This window comes from Zingiber officinale, chromosome 5B (genome assembly GCF_018446385.1).
Source record: "Zingiber officinale cultivar Zhangliang chromosome 5B, Zo_v1.1, whole genome shotgun sequence".
NCBI classification, from domain to species: Eukaryota; Viridiplantae; Streptophyta; class Magnoliopsida; order Zingiberales; family Zingiberaceae; genus Zingiber; species Zingiber officinale.
Genome location: NC_055995.1, coordinates 69585291 through 69606921, shown reverse-complemented (window position 1 = coordinate 69606921; position 21631 = coordinate 69585291). Strand labels below are relative to the sequence as shown.

At 36.9% G+C, this 21631-nt stretch overlaps 1 pseudogene; it reads left to right on the top strand.

Moving 5' to 3' along the window:
• Positions 1-941: 941 nt before the first annotated feature.
• LOC121986713 lies at positions 942-10845 on the top strand (annotated as a pseudogene).
• The last annotated feature ends 10786 nt before the right edge of the window (positions 10846-21631 follow it).

Sequence of the window (21631 nt, the reverse complement as noted above, 5' to 3'; positions counted from 1 at the left end):
TTATGTTCCCTCATGCTATGTTGTGATATGTTATGTTTCTTACATGATAAGATATGTTCTATGTTATGATTTCTCATGCCATGTTATGCTATGCTATGTTTCACATGCTATGTTGTGTTATGAGCTTTATGTTTTATGAGTAGGAAAGGAGCTCATTAAGCCTTTGGCTTATAGTTTTTATGTTCCTTGTACTGCAGATAAAGGCAAAGAATGGATGAATTAAGGGGAGCAGCAGGAAGGGCAATGATGATGTGTGTGGAAGTGGCATGGTGGATAGATCGAATTAAATTTAAATTTATATTTGGTTAAATTGTGCATGTGAACTAAGTTTGAACTCTATGCTTATGTTCTTATGATAGATTGAGCTAGTATGTTATGCTCTTATGATATTTTACTCTTGTTAGAATGATCATGATATGGTAAAATGTTAAAAGTTATGATTCACATGCCATGGTTTAAGACAATCAAATGCATATGATAAAATTTTAAGTATGTCTTCCGCTGCCATGAGTTCATATGCATTAGTATGTTAGGTGAATGTGAGTAACCCCGTCCCTCTAGGGCAGTCTGAGTGTCTATGGAAGGGCGGGCGTTACAGGTTGGTATCAGAGCAAGGTTTACCTTCCATATACACACACATCAAGCCTACATCCTGCCGCTCCAAGTAAGAATTTCTATGCTTAGTATATATATATATATATATATATTTATGATGCTTATGCTTAGTTTATTTATTTATTTTATTTTATTTATGATTCTTAGTAGTATGCATGCTTACTTTATTCTTTTAAGTCACAATTTCAGTTTAGGTTGCATGATGGTAGGTTAGGGATGATAACACAACAAACTTATAAATAGTTAGAAATGATGATAACCTTCGTTAGTCTGGTTAGAAATGATAATAACTTACGCTAGCTCGATTGTCATTAATGAAGATAAGGATGGCTAGAAGACGTAATACCAGAGCAGGTGAGACAGCACCTCCACCTGATCTAATGCATGTAGTTACCGAGCTCCAGCGTCAGGTTACGGAACAGCAGCAGATGATCACTGCTCTACTGAATCAACAGGGAAATCCTGCTACCCCGCAAGGACACCAGAACGTAGTACCAGTAATACCTACAGCTGTACCAGTACCACCGGTACCTGCACCACCAGTAGGCCCAGCTCCAGTGGTTCGTCAGGAGGCATATCTGATTCAGTGCCAGAGATTGAAGCCGGAAGCTTTCTCTGGTAACTGTGAACCGTGGGATGCACAGGCCTGGTTCAAGACTGTGGAGAGCATAGTAGAGTTACTGGATTGGCCTGAGCACGAGAAAGTCAAATGCGCATCGTTCTGCCTTACGGGCGATGCCAGAATGTGGTGGGACCGAGTCAAAGCAAAATGACAGATATATCAGATGAGATGGACAGACTTTGAGACGGAATTTTTTGAGGAATTCTTCCATATGAGGGTGACAAACAGGCATTATGACGAGTTCACCAAGATCAGAAGACAGTGAGCGATGGCAAGAGTCAAACTCAGCCGGGAGGACAAAAATTCCAGAATACCCGAGCTAATTGGAAAGGGAATCACAGTGGCAAGCGGAAGCAAGGGACTGACTCCAAGGGTGGACCAGCAAGTAAGCAACTCATGTTTCCTCAGTGTACCACCTGCGGGAAGAAGCACCCGGGAATATACCGGATAGGCACAAATAGATGCTACAACTGTGGAATGGAAGGGCATATGGCTCGGAACTGTCCTACTCAGATTCAGACACCCCCTCCACAGCATGTCCAAAACAGAAGTGTTCCCCCACAACTACACCTGATGCAAGCTGTGATAGAAGGCCCGCAGATAAGCCAAGGGAGACTGGAGAATGCTTCTACTGCTGTCACAGGTCAGTTACCTAATTTTAGTCAATATGCTAAAGTTTTATCTGATACTGAAGGTGAATTGTTATCTAATACTGAAGGCGAACCAATAGTCGAATTTATCGGGAAGCCGAGAAACATTATGTGTCACTGGGTCGAAAATATGTCCGGACAACTCTCTACCCTGACCTTAGCACCGACATTATTCGACAATATATTGGAGAAGCAAACTAGTGACCAAAGCCTCCAAAGAATTAAGCAGGAAACCTTAGAGGGAAAGCATGACAGATTCCGTATCGCGGACAGTGGAATATTATATCTTAGGGATCGATTATGTATTCCCGGGGATCCAGAGTTGCGAAAGAAGATACTGGAAGAGGCCCATGCAACACCCTATGTGATGCATCCGGGTTCCACTAAGATGTACCAAGATCTGAAAAAGAAATTCTGGTGGTCCGGTATGAAAAGAGATGTGGCTCAGTATGTCAGTACCTGTATGACATGTCAACAGGTTAAAGTAGAACACCAGAGACCTGGAGGATTACTACAGCCAATCCAAATTCCAGAATGGAAATGGGAAGATATCTCTATGGATTTCATCTCGGGATTACCCAAGACGATGAACGGTTACGACGCTATATGGGTAATCGTGGACAGGTTGACGAAATTTGGCCACTTTCTGGCAATTAAGATGACCTCCTCTATTAGCTCAATTATATGTCAAAGAAATTGTTAGATTACATGGGATTCCTAAGACCATTATTTCTGACAGAGATGGTCGTTTTATTTCACATTTTTGGGAATGTGTTCAGAAAGCCCTTGGCACCAAGCTATTGTTCAGTACTGCCTTCCACCCTCAGACAGACGGACAAAAAGAAAGGGTAAATCAAGTACTAGAAGACATGTTACGGGCTTGCGCCTTAGATTTCAAAGGGAGTTGGTGCCGATATTTATGTTTAGCGGAATTCGCCTACAACAATAGTTACCAGGATACTATTGGAATGGCACCTTACGAAGCTCTGTACAGAAGGAAATGTAGATCCCCTATATGCTGGTACGAAGGTGGTGAAAAGAAGGAGATGGGAGTTCAAACAGAATTCATTGACAACACCACCCGTGCTATACAGAACATCCGCCAAAGAATAGAAACAGCTCAGAGTCGACAAAAGAGTTATGCAGATAAAAGACGAAGGCCCTTAGAATTCAGTATCAGAGATGCAGTATTCCTTAAAGTGTCTCTTATGAAAGGAGTAATGAGGTTTGGAAAGAAGGGAAAACTAAGCCCGCGCTATGTAGGCCCATATCAAGTTCTGAAAAGAGTTGGCAAGGTGGCTCACGAAATAGCGCTCCCTCAGGAGATGTCAGCTATCCACAATGTGTTCCATGTTTTGATGCTAAAGAAATGTATTCCGAGCACGGACCAAGTGATCAAACCACAAACCGTACAAGTGCAAGAGGATCTAAGTTATGAAAGTCGACCGGTTCAGATATTGGATCGAAGTATCAAAAGACTAAGGAACAAAGAGGTACCCTTAGTAAAGGTCCTGTGGCAAATCAACGGTTCGAAGAAGCCACATGGGAACGAGAAGACGATATGAGACAAAGGTACCCGGAACTATTTTAAGTTCTAGGACGAACTTTTATGAGGTATGGGGGACTGTAACACCCATAGGATATCTAGCAAGATTATTTATTTTTACCATGGTTTAAATTAGGCATTATGTGTAAATTTGCAAAGAAATAAAAAATAGAACCAAAAAGGAATGACCAAGGTTTGAACCTTGGATCTCTTACTAGATACATGTATGTGTTAACCAATAGACCAAGAGAAGATATTGTTAGAGAGAGAAGTGACAATATAGTTAAGAGTAAGAAAAGAGCTTCTTTCATTTAGAAGGAGAAGTTAGAGTTGTCTTCTTTCTCTCAAAAGAAAAGAGGACTCTTCTTCCTCTTTTCATTAAGGGAGAAGTAAAGGAAAAGAGAAGGAAACACCCATTTTTTCTTCCTCTTCTCATGAAGAATAAAAGGAGAAATTAAAGAAGAGAGTTCATTTTTTCTCTTCCTCCTCCCTCCTTCTCTTCACCGTGACCAAGAGCATCTTCCCCCTCACCATTGCCGAGCCCAAGCAAGAATCTCCTCTCTAGGAAGGCTCCACAAGCAAGGTCTCTTCCATAAGAAAATCAAGCGAGGATGTGAGTATCCCCTCACTGCAATACAAGTAGTTTTCGGTTTTCTTCGTACATAAACGTTATTGAAATCGTAGAGATTTCCTTTTTCAAGTTTCAGCCAAGTTAGATTTGTGGTCATTTAGGTTAACAAGTTTACAAGCTATGCTTCATGTTGGAAAAAAAAAAGAGTCTAGAACCTCACTTTTAAAGTTTCGGCCATGATCAAAAAGTAAGGTTTGGATCCAAGTTTTGTTTGGTAACAAGCTTGCCTATGTTTTCTTCATGATATAAGACCTTTTATATGTTGTTGGCTAAGCTTAATACTCCCTATAATATTAAAAAGTTTAAGAACCCTAACCTAAAGTTTCGGCCAAGATGAGTTATAGGGTTTAGGGCAAGGCTTTAAAAAAAAAAAAAGAGGAAACTTATTGTTTATGTTCCTAAACTTGTTAAACTTTCTTATATGTGGATAGCTTAGGTGTTCCATGCTCCATGTTGTATAAAGTTTGGAGAAAGTTACTTTCAAGTTTCGGCCAAGGTTAGGAATGCAATTTAGGGCGAAGTTTTGTTAATGATAACATGTTGTTTATGCTCCTTCATGATGTATGAACCCTTGTGTATTGGTAGCCTAGATTTTTATGTTTCATGTTGTATGAAAAATATGGAAACCCTAGTCACATGTTTCGGCCAAGAATAGAAATGAAGTGTGGAGTAAGATTTTTAAATGATAACATGCTTGGTTATGCTCCTTCATAATGCATGAACCCTTGTGTATTGGTAGCTTAGATTTTTATGCTTTATGTTGTATGAAAAATATGAAAATGCTAGTTGCAAGTTTCGGCCAAGAGAGTATAAGAGGCCTAGGGATAAAAATTTAGAACCTAGACATGCTTGTTTGTGTTCATTCATGAAGTATGATACCTTGTATGTAGCTAGGTTAAGCCATTATGTCACATGTTGCACTAAAAGAATGGAAACCCTAATTGTAGGTTTCGGCCAAGGTAGAGTGTAAGCTTAGAGTTAAAGTTTTTCTAACCTAATTATGCTTGGTTATGGCTCTACATGTTGTGTGATCTTGTGTATAAGATTAGATACGTTTCCATGCTACATATTGTACAAATGAATGCTTAGAACCTCACCTTAAGGTTCGGCCAAGCAAGTATATGGGCTTAGAGCAAGGTCTTGAAATTCAACCATGCTTGTTTATGCTTCTTTATGATGTATGACTAATTATCTAGAGTTGGTTTAAGTTTCATGCTTTGTATGGTGGCCAATGTTTAGAATCCATGCTAGTAAGGTTTCGGCCAAGGTTGAAAGAATAGGATTGGGGAAAAGTTTTGAACCCAACTATGCATGCTTATGTTTTCTCATGGTGTATGGTCTTTGATATGTGATTAGTTTAAGTTCCATGCTTCATGATATGATATGTTATGCCTTATGTTATGAGATAAGCTATGTTCCATGATATGATATGATATGTTCATGATATGATATGCTCATGATATGATATGCTATGCTTATGATATGATATGATATACTATGTTCATGATATAATATGTTATGCCTTATGTTATGAGATAAGCTATGTTCCATGATATGTTATGCTATGCTCATGATATGATATGATATGCTATGCTGCATGATATGATATGCCATGCTCGATGTTATGAAGATCACATGTTATGTTTTATGTTATGATACGAACATGTTATGTTTCATGATATATGTATGAAAGGCTTATGTAAGAAGAAAAGCCTAAGAGTTGCTTCCCTTAAGTTGGGATCAAGAGCACTCTTCATGGTATGGCAAAGAGATGCTTCCCTTAAGATGGGATCAAGAGCTCTCTTCATGATATAACAAGAAATTTTGACATGTATGATAAGCTATGATATGCATGATGACATGATATGTATGACATGATATTTTATTTTATATGGATTGTACCAAGGGTGGGCTCCATAAGCGCCCCGAGATCGATGGTCTATGAAACAGGCCTCGTAAAAAGGGATGAGCTCCTTAGTACGCCCCTGGTCGACGGACTATGAACGGACCTAGATCCCTAGTAGGTTCGGGGCTAGCTACCCTGTCCTAGGGATTGCGCGCATTATGTATGTATGTGGTACAAGCCGGGCCCTCATGATGATATTATGTTCAAGTATGTATATGATATGTTTTAAAAAGAGACATGATGCATATGTGCATTTCATGATACATGTTTTTTTAAAAAAAAAATAAATAACATACATCTTGCATCTACATGCACATATTTTATGAATTATGGTTTATGCACTATTATGAACAGGTATGAGTTATGATACATGCTTACATGATATGATATGTCTCATGATATGTGCTTACATGATATGATATGTTTCATGATATGCGCTCACATGCTATGCTATGCTATGTTATACTTCTTATATGAGATGACATGTTTACGTTATGTTCCCTCATGCTATGTTGTGATATGTTATGTTTCTTACATGATAAGATATGTTCTATGTTATGATTTCTCATGTTATGTTATGCTATGCTATGTTTCACATGCTATGTTGTGTTATGTGCTTTATGTTTTATGAGTAGGAAAGGAGCTCATTAAGCCTTTGGGCTTATAGTTTTATGTTCCTTGTACTGCAGATAAAGGCAAAGAATGGATGAATTAAGGGGAGCAGCAGGAAGGACAATGATGATGTGTGTGGAAGTGGCATGGTGGATAGATCGAATTAAATTTAAATTTATATTTGGTTAAATTGTGCATGTGAACTAAGTTTGAACTCTATGCTTATGTTCTTATGATAGATTGAGCTAGTATGTTATGCTCTTATGATATTTTACTCTTGTTAGAATGATCATGATATGGTAAAATGTTAAAAGTTATGATTCACATGCTATGGTTTAAGACAATCAAATGCATATGATAAAATTTTAAGTATGTCTTCCGCTGCCATGAGTTCATATGCATTAGTATGTTAGGTGAATGTGAGTAACCCCGTCCCTCTAGGGCAGTCTGAGTGTCCATGGAAGGGCGAGCGTTACATGAATAGCGTCTCACCCAAAACGTCGCTTCCTATAATGGTTAGTGTGCATAGCGGAAATACAAGACAAACACTAACAAAAGAAAGCAAACTTAACACGTTGTTTAACATGGTTCGGAGATGAAGCTCCTACTTCATGGCTTTCTGTAAGGTGGATGATCCCGATCCGTCGGTAGATGACTCCCCGGAAAACCTCTGGCTAGCTCGAGTAGCTCCTTATGGGTGGAGAAACCTCGCCACAAACTCGCACAAGCTCTTGATCACTCAAGAAGATCTTGGAGACTCTAATAGGGGTTAATCACCTCTATTTTCATCAACTTTAACCAAGCTTTCAATCCTTGGTTATATAGGCCACGAGTTGGAAAACTCCACCTACCAGTTGACTGCCAAAACCATTAGTCGACTGCCCTCTGTGGAGATTCGACCGTTACAACCCAACGGCTCGATACCAGTCGACAGATACTTCCATCAATCGACTACTCCACACTAACCGAACGAACAAAAGAATTTTGTTCGTTCCTAGTTGACTGCCCGGTCGACTGCACCAGTCGACTGATTAAAATATCAGTCGATTGCTATAGTAGTGCTACAGTAACACTACAGTACTGCTACAGTAATGCTATAGTAAAATCCTAATCCTAGAATTTAACTTCCGAGTGCATTCACTCAGCACTCGTCCTCGCCCGACCAACATAGACCTAGCCTTCTAGCCTCCTCCATTAGCCTTGCATCCCTCGGATGCCTCCCCATCCTTCACGTCTTACCTTCTGGAGCTTCCATCGGCCTTGTCATTGTTGTCGGGTCTTCCTTTGCCAAGAGGTTGCGCCTCCGGGACTTCATCCATTGCTAAGTCACACTTGGACTGACGTTGCCAAGACTGCATGTTTGGACTTACACCGCCAAGACTCATCCTTGGACTTTCCTCCTTTGCCAAGATCACACTTGGACTTTCCTTGTTGTACCTGTATCCTGCACACTCATAATGCATATCAAATACAACAATAAACCTAACTTAAATCTTTGTCCAAACATCAAAACCTTGGATACCCAGATTGCTCCAACAGTATATAGTTTGTAATTAATACTCTCAATGCATATGGTAAGATTTTGTTTTTGTATCCATTCTCCATTGTATGTATCTCTAACATTCTTGCAGATAGTATCCTACATTTCCTTTTCAATCGCTGTGGTGAAAATTTTTTTTGTTTGGTGAGTGGGGGACCGAGACATGCTACTATGAGGTTGCCATTTTCCAGGTCATTCAATTGACTTGTATGTGTTTCGTTCACTAGAACTCCCTGTTAACTACTCTGGTAGGGGGGTGCTTGATTAATTTACCATTTATGAATGGATCTTCATTTCTATTTGGTTGTCGATAACCCATGTTAGGATTTAATAAGTATCTTGACCTTCCCGTTGAGATATTAGAAATCAACCTAGTCATTACTTTCTATCACTAGTGGTTACATCATTGCATGCTATTATTTCCTAAGAAAAACTATGTACTAGTCTATTATGTCACAAGATTGTTGAAGAATACTCTCTAGCTTGATTGGTTGGGTGTTATATATATATATATAAGAGCATTGATTGCAATTTGGATGATTTAAGCTTGTCTTGTTACTTCATATCTTGTTCTAAAATTTGTAGAAAATGGTAGATGGTGGGGGAATGAATAGCTGGACATTTATCAATTTTGCAAAGATTGTCCAAGATAATTTGGCTAGGGGATTTTGTCATGAGTTTGCTCAGATGTGCCAGATATCAGGAATGGTATGACTTCAACATTTTTTACTACAGCATATGATTTACTACATGCAACTTAATTCTTAATTATCTTATTTGAAGAAGAGCCACATAGATCATTATTTTTATCTACATGTTTTGTACGAATTTTCTCTAGATCCTGTGCTTCATCCTCTAACTGCTCTGCCTGATCATGTTGAAAGAGCACTTTCAGCACGCTATCATGATGCAATGAGCATACTCTAACCTCAGGGAAAGGTGCTTGATTTGCTCATTGTAATATTGTCTGATAATGATGGTTCTCTTTATGGTATGATGTCTTTCTTGCACTTGATCTTGTTTGACACAACTTGATATTTCTTCTTGTTGACAAATATCAGTTGGCTGAACCTTGTAGTTTTAATTTTTTCCTCTTTCCTTGTTCACTTTATTATTATATGTCATGGTTATTACAGGTGATCTAAAGCGGATATGTGAGACTGCCTTGGTTTAGTTTTACAATGTTGTTTGACAAAGCATGTTTTCAGATGAGTAAACCATACCTTGCCAATGTTGGCCTCTAGATCAATGTAAAGGCGAGTGCGTGGAATGTGGATCTATTTTTCTTGTTCTGCTTTTTGTTACTAAAGCTTGATTCATAGGTTGGAGGAAGGGACACAGTTCTTGTCGATGCATTGTCAAGGTGCATTCCTCTTGTTAGCGACCGACCAACTATAATATTTGGTGTTGATGTAACACATCCTCATCCTGGGGAAGATTCTATCCCTTCTATCGCAGCTGTAAGTATTTTGTCAATCTTCATTTCTTGCTCTATGTATATTTGCCTTAATGTATCCTTACTATCTTGATTATATTTGGTTTTTCAGGTTGTTGCATCTCAAGACTGGCCCGAGGTGACAAAATATGATGGATTGGTCTGTGCTCAGGCCCATCAAGAATTAATTCAAGATCTATTTAAAGTCTAGCAAGATCCTCAGCAAGGAACTCTTACTGGTGGCATGATAAAGTATGAAATACAATCTAAAATCAATTTTAAATAGAATGTTAGTTTTCTTTTTCGATTTACCTGGCTGAGTAGAACATTTGCCATGCAATATCTAGGGAGCTACTTATTTCCTTCAAAAAGGCCACTAAACAAAAGCCTCAATAGATTATATTCTATAGGTATGAATCTTTGGAAAACTTAAAAAATACTTGATTGTTTAGATTAATATAGCAAGTTGTACATTTAGGGATGGAGTGAGCGAGGGTCAATTCTATCAAGTTCTACTATATGAATTGGATGCGATCAGAAAAGTAAATTTTTCTATCATTTATACTACGATTCTGGTTTCAATGTTTTTGTACTCAACACTCCATTTTTGTTTCAAGACTGTGCCTCTCTAGAACCAAACTATCAACCTCCAGTGACTTTTGTGGTGGTCCAAAAACATCATCACACTAGACTGTTTACTAACAATCACGGACCACCAATCTGTTGATAAGAGTGAAAACATATTTCCTAATTAGTTTAGCTGATGGCATGGATGCATCATTTTCAAGACAATTCTATTTTGTATATTTTTTTCAAGCCTTGTCTTCTCAATAGAGCTTTTCATCCTTGAAATTCCCGGGATTGTTGTTGATTCTAAGATATGCCATCCTACTGAATTTGACTTCTACTTGTGTAGCCATGCAAGCATTCAAGTAACTTATCTCACAACTAATACCTTTTGTATGATGTACTTAATTTAAAATCTCAAATTTATGTATACTTTTTAAATTGTGGAACCATTCACGACTCTGAAAGAATAATAAAGGCACACATATGGTAACTGTTGTAAAAATATATGTGTATTTATTATTCTTTCAGAACAAAATTTTTCATACATATAATAGTGTATTTCTTTTGATATCAATAGGTTGTTGATCTCTTGGTGCCTTATCAAAGGGGTGAAAAGATTGGACTTTTTGATGGAGCTGGTGTGGGGAAGACTGAATTTATTATAGAACTGATGATCAACAATATTGGAAAAGGTTGGCATGAAAGAATCAGCAAATGAGAAAGAGGAGTCCAATGAAATCTTACAAGTTGAAGATTGTGATGGGTCTTGGGTTGACAATAATTAAGTGCAATCCTACATGGCATGGACCACCATCACAAGTTTCTAGTCTTTTGGTTATTGTTCATTAGTTATAAATAGAGTTTATTTGTTTATTTGTATTGAGATAAATTTTATTTGAACATGAGACATCTTTCTTCTTTTGTGATTGTAATTCTTGTATAAGTAACATTTTGAATAATATTGATGTGGGGAATATTCTTTCTTTAGTGATTATGATTCTTTATTATATATTTATATTGAAATATGATATATTAGTATTAAAAGATAATAGTTTAAAAGACAATGATTTAAAAGTGTTATTGTTGTCTATTACCCTCAAAGATAATGGTTAAAAATCATTGTCATAGTCCTAAAAACTATTGTAATTGCCAGTGTTATTAAAAGTACTTTAAATAACAACATTTTTAAACCATTGTCATTGCAAAACTGTTGTCTTTTCATTCAAAGACAACAGTTTAAAATCATTGTCATAGCCCTACTTTTAACAACATTGCCAATTACAACGATTTTAAAGGGCCTATGACAACGGATAAAATCCGTTGTCTTTTAATGTTTTTGTTGTAGTGTTTCGTAGCAAATGAAAAGGTCGAAACTATCATACCTTTTTTGAAATTGGCAACCATGCAGTATAATGGCAATGGAAACATGAGAGAGACACCTGTAAGTGCTCACTCAACATCTGGGTCCCAAGATTCGAGCAAGAAGAGGAAAAGGATCAGTAAAGGAAAAAAAAAAGGCAAACTACAGATTTCGGGGGCTATAGCTTTAAAGTACAAAAGAAACAAGATAAGGAGCCTACTTGTTTCTTCTACAAGAAGAAAGACCATATGGTGAAAGACTACCCCAAATATGCCAATTGGCGTGTAAAGAAAGATAAACTTCTCAACTTTGTTAGTTTAAAAGTCAATTTAATGATTGTACCCACTGATACTTGGTAGATAGATACCGATGCTACTACTCACATAAGTGTCACTATACAAGGTTGTCTCAGGAGCTAACTTTCGCTTGATGGTGAAAGATACATCTATACGGGAAATAAAAAGAAGGCTAAAGTTGAGTCAATTGGTATTTTTAGGCTTTGTTTAGGAACCAATATTTTTTTGGATTTAGAAAATACATTTATTGTACCATCTTTTTGACAAAATTTAATTTTAATTTCTTATTTGGACAAATCAAGTTATTCTTGTTCATTTAGAAATAGAATTTTTAATATTTTCTTTAATTTAATGTTGGTTGGTAATGATTCCTTAGTTGATAAGTTTTATAAGTTTAACACTTTTACTCTTATGGTTGATAATGTAATAATGCATAGTATAAATACAAAACGTAAATTGACCAACGAGAATTCTTCCATGTTGTGGTATTGACATTTAGAACATATATCCAAACAACGCCTATAAAGGTTAATGTCACATGGAATTCTTGATTCCCTTGACATGTCAAACTTTAATATCTGCATAGAGTGTATTAAGGGTTAGACCACTAATAAAAAAAATAAGGGGGATAACCGTTGTAGTGACATTTTGTAGCTAATACATATAAACATTTGTGAACCATTCGCTAAGGTATCTTAGAATAAACACACATATTTTGTTAGCTTTATAGACGACTATTCCAGATTTGGCTATTTATACCTTATTCATGAGAAGTCATAATCTTTAGACATGTTCAAAATTTTCAAAGCCGAAGTTGAACTTCAACTGGGTAAGAAAATTAAAGTCGTTCGATCCGACCATGGAGGTGAATATTACGATCAATATGATGGATCAGGTGAATAATGTCCAAGACCTTTTGTGAATTACCTTACTCAGTGTGGGATTGTGCCTTAGTATACTATACCGGGTACTCCCAGTTAGAATAGTGTAGATGAATGTCGCAATCGTACCCTAAAAGATATGGTAAGAAGTATGATTACTTTTACTTGTCTACCAGAGTCTTTGTGGGGTGAAGTACTCAAGACTGTAGTTTACCTACTTAATAGAGTTCTTAGTAAGGAAGTCACTAAAATCCCATTCAAGATGGGGATGGGTAGGAAACCTAGCATTAGACATTTACACGTCTGGAGTTATCCAGCTAAAGTTAGGCCTTATAGGCCTAATGAAAGGAAACTGAAGGTCCCTTGCAGCTGGCAAGACGATGGTGAATTACCTTGCACAATAAAAACAACAAATATCTTTCTCAACTATCAAGCTTTAAACAATTACACACTTAATAAAAAATAATTAAAATAAGAAGAGTATGAAACAATAATTTTACTTAATTTGTAATCAAAGGATTGCTACTCCAAGGAAAGTAAGCTCACTATGAAGATCTCCTTTTCAAACAAAACGTCAGAGGAAGAGAAGCCTCGTACATGAAAATGAAGCTTGAAAATGAAAAGTAGAAGGAAATTCGAAGTACAAAGTGTATTGTTCGAAATGAAGAAGACTAGGGTTTTATTTATAGCTCACTGGTTAAAATTGATTGTTTGTTGATGTGGCACAATTTGGGCCCCCAAACCCGCTATGGGTGCTCCCAGGGTGGCAAAATTATATCTCCATGCGATGACTATGCAACAGACAAGCGATAAGATTTTATCCACTACCGGGCATCCAGACACGCTTTGGGTGCCCAGACCTCTACTGATGTGGACCCAAAGTCGATCGACTCATCGAGACACCCTTTCTGCATCGAGGTGGTCCAAGCTCTCGGACAAGAGTCAACCCTAAGTTGACTTTTTGTCCAACCTTCAACTCTTGCTCCGTTCGCTTGGATGATTTCGGTCATCTGGAATTGGGCTCACCCGAACTCATCTTTCGGCCTTCTCGAGCAATCTTTCGCTCTGCCTTCTCGTTCCTCGGAAACGTTGCGTTCCTTCTCATCTGCCAACGTACTCTTTCGTAGCACCTCATCCCTCGGACGTATCGAGCTCGTCGACTCCTTGTACCATCCTTCTCGGTAGCTGTATCTTTCGTTTGACTTCGTATGCTCCTAAGTTCCTACACACTTAGACACAAGGATCAAAACATAACAGGACCTAACTTGACTTGGTTGATCATATCAGAACTACGATGGGGTACTTACAATCTCTCCTTTTTAATGTGAGCAACTCAAATTAAGTTAGGGTAAAATAAAAAACAATAGTAAAATAACAGGTGAATCATTTGCAATTAAATAAATATGTTATGCAATACCAAAAAAAAAACCTCCCCCTAGACTTCATCTTGTATTCTTCCCCTTTAATCATATTAAAAATAGGGGTATTCTATGGAAATGACTTTGAAATAAATTCTAAGGGATATAAAAAAGAAAAAATAGTAACTAAGATTCAAAAAAATTATGAAGTATAAATTTTGAAAATATGAAATTTTACGATTTAAAAATTAGATTTAAAAGAAAAAAATATTTTCTATCATTAAAACATTATAAAAATTTTTATAATGGTTCAACAGACATAGCCAAAATAGTGATAAAATTTGTATTAAAGATTGAAGTTAATATAAGTAGGAAAAAATTATTTTCTATAGAAAAAGGTATATCATAAAAAAAACTTAAAAATAATTTCTAAGCTCGAAAAATCATAAAACATTTTCTGAGAATGTAAAATTGCAAGTATGTTTACAAAAAAAAATCAAAAATTAAATATTTGAGAATTTTTAATATTAAAAATTAGCATTTTGATAAAAAATTCACAGAAAAATCAATAATGGGAAAAAATTATAAATATATTTGTTTCGATAGAGAACATGATATGATATTACAAAAAAATAAAATTTTAAAAAATTACTCTGTGAAATAATTTTAAATTGAAAAATCTAATTTAAAAAAAAAATCATAAAAAAATAATACAAAGGTAAAAAATTTTTGAAATTTTTTTTGTTGATAAGTAATGAAATCCTATTTCTTGAAAAAATTAAGATATAATTAATTTCTAATAAAAAATATATAAAACAATTTATTTAAAACTGTAAGACAATTTTAAGTAAAAAAATATTAAATTAAATTTAAAAAATAAAACATGCATAAAGATTTTAATCTAAGCATGATTTTGAAACCTTTCTACCTACTGAATTAATCAAACATATTTAGGAACATATTTTTATTATAATTTTTTAATTTGACCCTTATGATATTGAAAATGCTAATTTAGTTCTTGATAATTTTTAAAATTTGAAGTAGCAAAATTCCAACATGTAGAATTCTTCAAATTTTTTATTTGTTCTTTTAATTGTTCATTTTATATTTTCATTTTGTCAAAATCTTCTAGTCGACAGGATTTTGCTAAAGTTCCTTTAGCTCTTTGTTTTCCTTTAATAATTTTTTATTATCATTTTCTAATTGACAGAAATTTTTAGATAAAATTTTAATAAACTTGTATAACTGGTCAGGAGATAAAGACCGTACCTGACTTATCTCGTCGATCTCGTTATCTGATGCTCCTCCTGTAGTGCTGCTTCTTTCTGACGTTGCTTTCCCTTGATCTATGCTCTTGATGCTTATTTCAGATGAGCTTGCTTCACCATCTTCTTGGTGACTTGCCGTCAGCGCAAGTCTGGCGTGGGCTTCAATCTTCGACTCTGATGACAACATTTTGTCTCATGTCACCTTTAAGTTTTTGTGCTTTTTCTGGGTCAGTCTTTTAACCTTGTTCTTCAATTTTGGGCACTTGTCTTTGACGTGCCCTTCTTCATTACAGTGATAGCATCTCACTTTCTTTTTTCTTTTCTTGGCTTGCACTTAATTAAATTTATTAGATCTAATTTTTTTTTTAAAACTTTCTTACCATAAATGTTGTTTCATCATCATCAAGAGATATTTCAGAATCTGGTTCATCCATTTTTTCCTTTAAGGCAATGTTCTGTTTCGGCTCCTTTAAATCTGCACATCCAGATTCATGAATTTCAAATGTGAAAAATAACTCTTCTAGATTACTTACCTCTAAGTCCCTAGAGATGTAATATGTAGGGGTGTCAAAAATGAACTTGACCCGATAACCCAACCAGAATCACAAAAAAAAAAGGTTCAGATTGGGCATTTTTGGGTTCGGGTCGGGTTCAGGTTTGGAGGGTTTTCGGATTAAAAATTTTTGAGTTGGGTCGGGTCAGGTTCGGGTTGACCCGGGTATCTATCTATCTATCTATATATATATATATATATATATATATATATATATATATATATATATAACAATGTTAATATGATAATGATAAAATATTGAGATAAAAGTAAAGAATTATAGGAAAAATAGCCCTCAAAAGTCATTTTGAATCAGATTTTCGGGTTACCCGGGTCGGGTTTGGGTTGGTCAGGTTCGGGTTCAGGTTTAGGGGTTTTGGGTTAAATTCAGGTTCGCGTCGGGTTCGGGTTGCGTAAAAAAAGATCAACCCGACCCAACCCAACCTGACCCACCCGAATTGACACCCTTAGTAATATGCATCTACTAGAGTTGACCAGTCTGGTGTTCTTGGAAAAACATTAAGTGCATACCTTATTGAATCTCAGTTGGTTATCTTTACTCTGAGATTCATGAGTTCGGTGATTAACTCCTTTAGCTTGCCCTGCAGTTGAGGGACTATTTCACCTTCCTTCAGTCTAAGATTCATCAGTTGGTTCCGAAGTAGATCTCTTCTTACGAGCTTGGTTTTCAAGGATCCTTCATGAAGCTCTAGGAATTTTTCATGGAGGTCTTTTGTAAACTTGTAGACTCCAATTCTGTTGACCTCTTGTGGTGGCAGCGCGCTTAATAGAGAGAATTCTATCTTTTCCTTGGTCACAAACTTGGCTTGTTTTTTTTTTGTCCAGTTTTCTTCTTTCTTTAGCTCACCGTTGTTGGCAGTAGGTACTGCAAAATCATTTTTTTAAATTAGAAATATATCAAAATCTATTTTTAAATATACCTCCATTTTCTTCTTCCAGTGGGTGAAATCTCCCTTGAACTTTGGCGGGTGGATTCTTGTTCCAGCCATCATCTTCTGTGCTTTGATCAGCGATTAGTCCTTCTAAAACGGTTGGGCTCTAATACCAATTGAAGGTCCCTTGCAGCTGGCAAGAGGGGGGGGGGGGGGGGGGGGGAATTGCCCTGCACACTAAAAACAACAAATACCTTTCTCAAACTATCGGGCTATAAACAATTATACATTTAATAAAATTAATCAAAATAAGAAGAGTATGAGACAACAATTTTACTTGGTTTGTAATTAGAAGATTGCTACTCCAAGGAAAGTAAGTTCACTATGAAGATATCCTTCTCGAACAATACGTCGAAGGTAGAGGAGCCTCGTATATGAAAATGAAGCTCCAAAATGAAAAGTAGAAAGAAATTCACAGTATAAAGTGTGTTGTTGGAAATGAAGAAGATAAGGCCCTATTTATAGCCCATTGGTTGAAACTAATTGTTTATTGACGTGGCATGATCCGGACACCTGGATCCTCTTCGGGCGCCCTAGCAAGGCAAAATTTTATCTCCATGCGATGGCTACGCAATGGACAAGCGATAATTGATCCACTCCTGGGCACCCGTACCCGCTCCAGACACTCGGACCACTGTTAATGTGAACCTAAAGTCGATCCACTCGTTGAGGTGCCCTTTCTACACCAAGGTGGTTCGGGCGCCCGACAAGATTCAACCCTGAGTTGACTTTTTGTCTAGCCTTTTGCTTTGGCTTGTTCGCTTGGGTGATTTCGACCATTCGAAATTGGGCTCACCTGAACTTATCTTCTAGCATTCTCGAGCAATCTTCCACTTCGACTTCTCGTCCCTTGAAAATGTCGTGTGCTTTCTTCTTGTTCGCTAGTGTACTCTTCAGCAGCACCTTATCCCTCGGACGCACCGAGCATGTCGATTCCTTCTCGTGACATCCTTCTCGCTAGCTGCATCTTTTGCTCAACTTCTTGTGCTCCTAAGTTCCTGCACACTTAGACACAAGAATCAAAATATAACAGGACCTAACTTGACTTAGTTGATTTTATCAAAACTACCATGGGGTACTTAAAGAAACTAAACTCAAGAATAGTTAGCTGTAATTTTATAAGTTACTCTGAGAAGTCAAAAGGGTATAAATGTTATGATCCCTCTAATAGATCCTTCTTCAAAAGGGGAAATGCCAAGTTCATTGAGGACAGTGGGAGTAATAAGTTTAGGAAAGTATCTTTTGAGGAATGCGTTGGCAATCTTCCCGTGGTCACTACTAGTGCAATCAGTAGCGGTGTGGTTACCATACTGGACATTATAGGTATCACACATCTAGTGAATGTAGTGAATTAAGATATTCTATGACATCTCCAATGTAATTGGAGGAGCTTGTCACTGAAATTAAAGTATTACTTCACATTAATGAGTAAGTACCTCAACCACCTCAAACACAAGTGTCTTTAAGGCGATCCATAAGGGAATAAAGAACCATGAATTCTCGTAATTATATCTATCTCTAAAAGCATAATTTTGACATAGGGTTGAAAAGTGATCCTACATCTTTCCAATAAGTCAAACACTCTAACCCTGAAAAGTGGATTAACGTCATGCAATAAGAGTTGAAGTCTATGGTAAACAATGACGTTTAGAAACTTATCAAATTGCCTACAGGTAACAAGCCCATTGGTTGTAAATGGATATTTAAAAGCAAGAGGGATTCAAGGGGCAATGTCGAAAAGTATAAGGCTCGTCTTGTTGCTAAGGGATTCACTTAAAAAAAAGGCATTGATTACAAGGAGACTTTCTCACCTATGTCGACGAAAGACTCAGTTTTTTGACACGTCAACCCTAAACCCCTTGGAAGACCTTCCTTTTGCTTCTGCTCCGCTTCTTCTTCTTCCTCAGGTTCCTTTATCTTTGGTTATTCTTTATGTTGTTGTGCCATGATTAATTGTTGAAACTAGATCCATGCTCATATGTTCTTGTATTTCCTATATGTGAATTCTTATATGATTCTTAGAATCTATGCAGCTTAGGTTTTACAAGTTTTATCATTCAGATGAATCAATCCATGATTTCTTCTTCTTCTTCTTTTTCTTTTATAGTGTGGAAGAACTTGGAACATGATCATATCATTTGCAATTCAATAATGTTAATATGGCATTGATCACATTGAGACTGCCATTTTATCAGGCACTCAAACATGATTTAAGTCTAGATTAGAAATAAAAACTACTCAAATTAGACACCCTTAGTTGCAATGGTCATTTCTCGACTAGGTCGTTGAGATTCAAGACTTTTTTGATTGGCATGGCATGACTTAAGTTGAGCAAACACAATTTTCTAAAATCAAACTCATAGAATTGACAATTAATACAAAACTACTAAAATTTAATATGTTAAATTATCTATCTAGCCTAACATGGATCATCAAAGAGGTGTCAAAACGTTGAAGAGATTGAACAATTTATGATACTCTCTACCTTTTGACCATTAGACCTCTGATCGACTAGCTTATCTCCTACTTTATAAGTAGAGAAATGATATACACCTCGAAACCCCATCTCGAAACTCCATCTTGACCAACGTGGACTCTTGCGTGGACACTTCCATATCAGCACCAAAATATTAATTTTTTCTCTCTGATGCATCTCTCCGCGCTCATTTCTCTCAGCCTCCCTACACTAAATCTCTCTATGCGCATTTCTCTCTACCTCCCTACCCTAAATCTCTCTGCACCCATCGAATGCCCGGCCAACCCTCCTTCTTCCCCCAACCCTCCCCTGCCCTAAATTTCCCCTCCATCTCTTTGAAGATATCGGTGAAACCCTCCTCCTTCCCCATGCAAAGGATTCAGCCAACAAATCTAGGTATGAGGTAGAACTAGCTCCCTTCCCTAGCTGAAGCTTCTTTCGTGACTCCTTCAGCTAGCCCCTGCCCTCCCGGCCTCCCTCTCCAGGCCCTAGGATTGTGAAGCAAAGCTATGCCAAATACTTTGCACCATTGCCCAAAGATAATTTTTTCTTCCTTTGCTCTTTTGGTCCTTATAACTATTCATATTTAGTGACTAAATTTGGAGTTAATTTAATTTCAATTTGTCTGTAATGGGCTAAAGAAGGAGCCTTCCTTGTGAAGGCTCTTCGATTTAATACACAATTGACAAAAGGAATGTCTCAATCTGTTTCATGATTTCCTTTCCTTTTTTGAGAGTTTTTTCTGGTGAAATTTGTTCTGGTCTTTAGTTTGTTACTGTAATGAGAAAATTAAGTAGCAATAGTAACGTAGTAAGTGTCGATGTACATGTCAGAGATGGTGCTGGTGTGGCTCCATGGCATGCTCAACGTTGGCTTCCAGTTCATGATCCGATCAGCATCCTCGCTGCAAACCTGATCAACTACGGCACCAACAAGATAAAGTGCGAGTGGGGGTGGCGCTTCAGCCTTGCACTCGCCGCTGTCCCAGTGGCCATCATTACCGCTTGTTCCTTGAATAGACAAATCAAGGACCTTTTTATCTTTCATTGACTCTATTGAATTCTTTTAACAAAGTCCAAAGGAAGAAAAAAATTGGAAGTCATGTGATTAACACAAAAGGGGAGAAGTCGTGATTGCGACCAAACCATCAACTAACCATCTTTAAGTTTTGGAGGGAGATATAACCATTCTTGCTTGGATTTAACATAACACATAATATTGCAATATAATTTCACATTCCTTTCAATATGATTTCACATTCTTGCTTGACTGAAGAAGTATCAAAGATGAGAACTAAGTCCCAAAAGAAGAACAACATAGAATAAGTCATTACAAAATGTTCAACCATTATTTAATATGTTTCGCATCATCCATCTTAACTAAAAACTTATTATCCTATCACATTACAACACCAACATTAGTCAACACTAATTAACCACCTGAACTAATAAACTAATTAGACTTCATCTGGTTCTTAGAAACATTTAGCCTATCATATTATAACAACAACATTACTCAACACTAATTATCAAGAACGAACTAACAAAGTAATAAGGTATATGACCAAAAGAGTCAAATTTACTATAACTGATATCCAGACCACTGATGGTACATTCAAATTTCCTGGATTATGTCCATGAGAAGCAATGTGTTCACTTCCTAACCATGACTCTATTGTGTTAGGACCAAAAGGAATTTACATATTTCTACAATGGCATGATATTGTCCACTTTAGACCTAAGCTCTCATGATTTTGCTCTTTGGCTCAACCCAAAAGGCCTCATACCAATAGAGATATCTTTTTCTTATAAACTCATGATCTTTCCCGTGTGTTTTTAATGTGGGACAATGTTTACAATCTTGCAACCCCAACAATCCAGCTAAACAAAGGACCATAGGATCTCCCTCAAACATCAGGTCACTCTTGACCTGTTTAGTGCCTCCTCTTGAGCATCGGGTCACTCTTGGCCTACCTAGTGCCTCCCCTAAGCATTAGGTCACTGACCTGCTTAAGACCTCCCCTACTTTATTCAAGGTTTCACCTACATGATTCAATCTTAGATCATGGCTCTGGCTCATTCTTCTTCTAGCAGTTAATCCGGTGAAGAGCGACATTTCTCTGATACTAATTGTAGGGTTAGTAGCATCAATAAGGGGTGAATATCGACTTGTCTCTTTCACTTCAATTTTGTTCGTTCTTTCTATCAAAGTCGTTAGTATGCAGTGAAATATAATAAACAGAACAAAAAGACAAGTAGGATTTACTTGATTCCCAACCCCCTAGAGTCAGTACGTCCAAGGCCTAGCACTCAAGCGTGAGTCCACTAGTAGTCTTCTTTCTAGAAGCTTTCCGGAGACA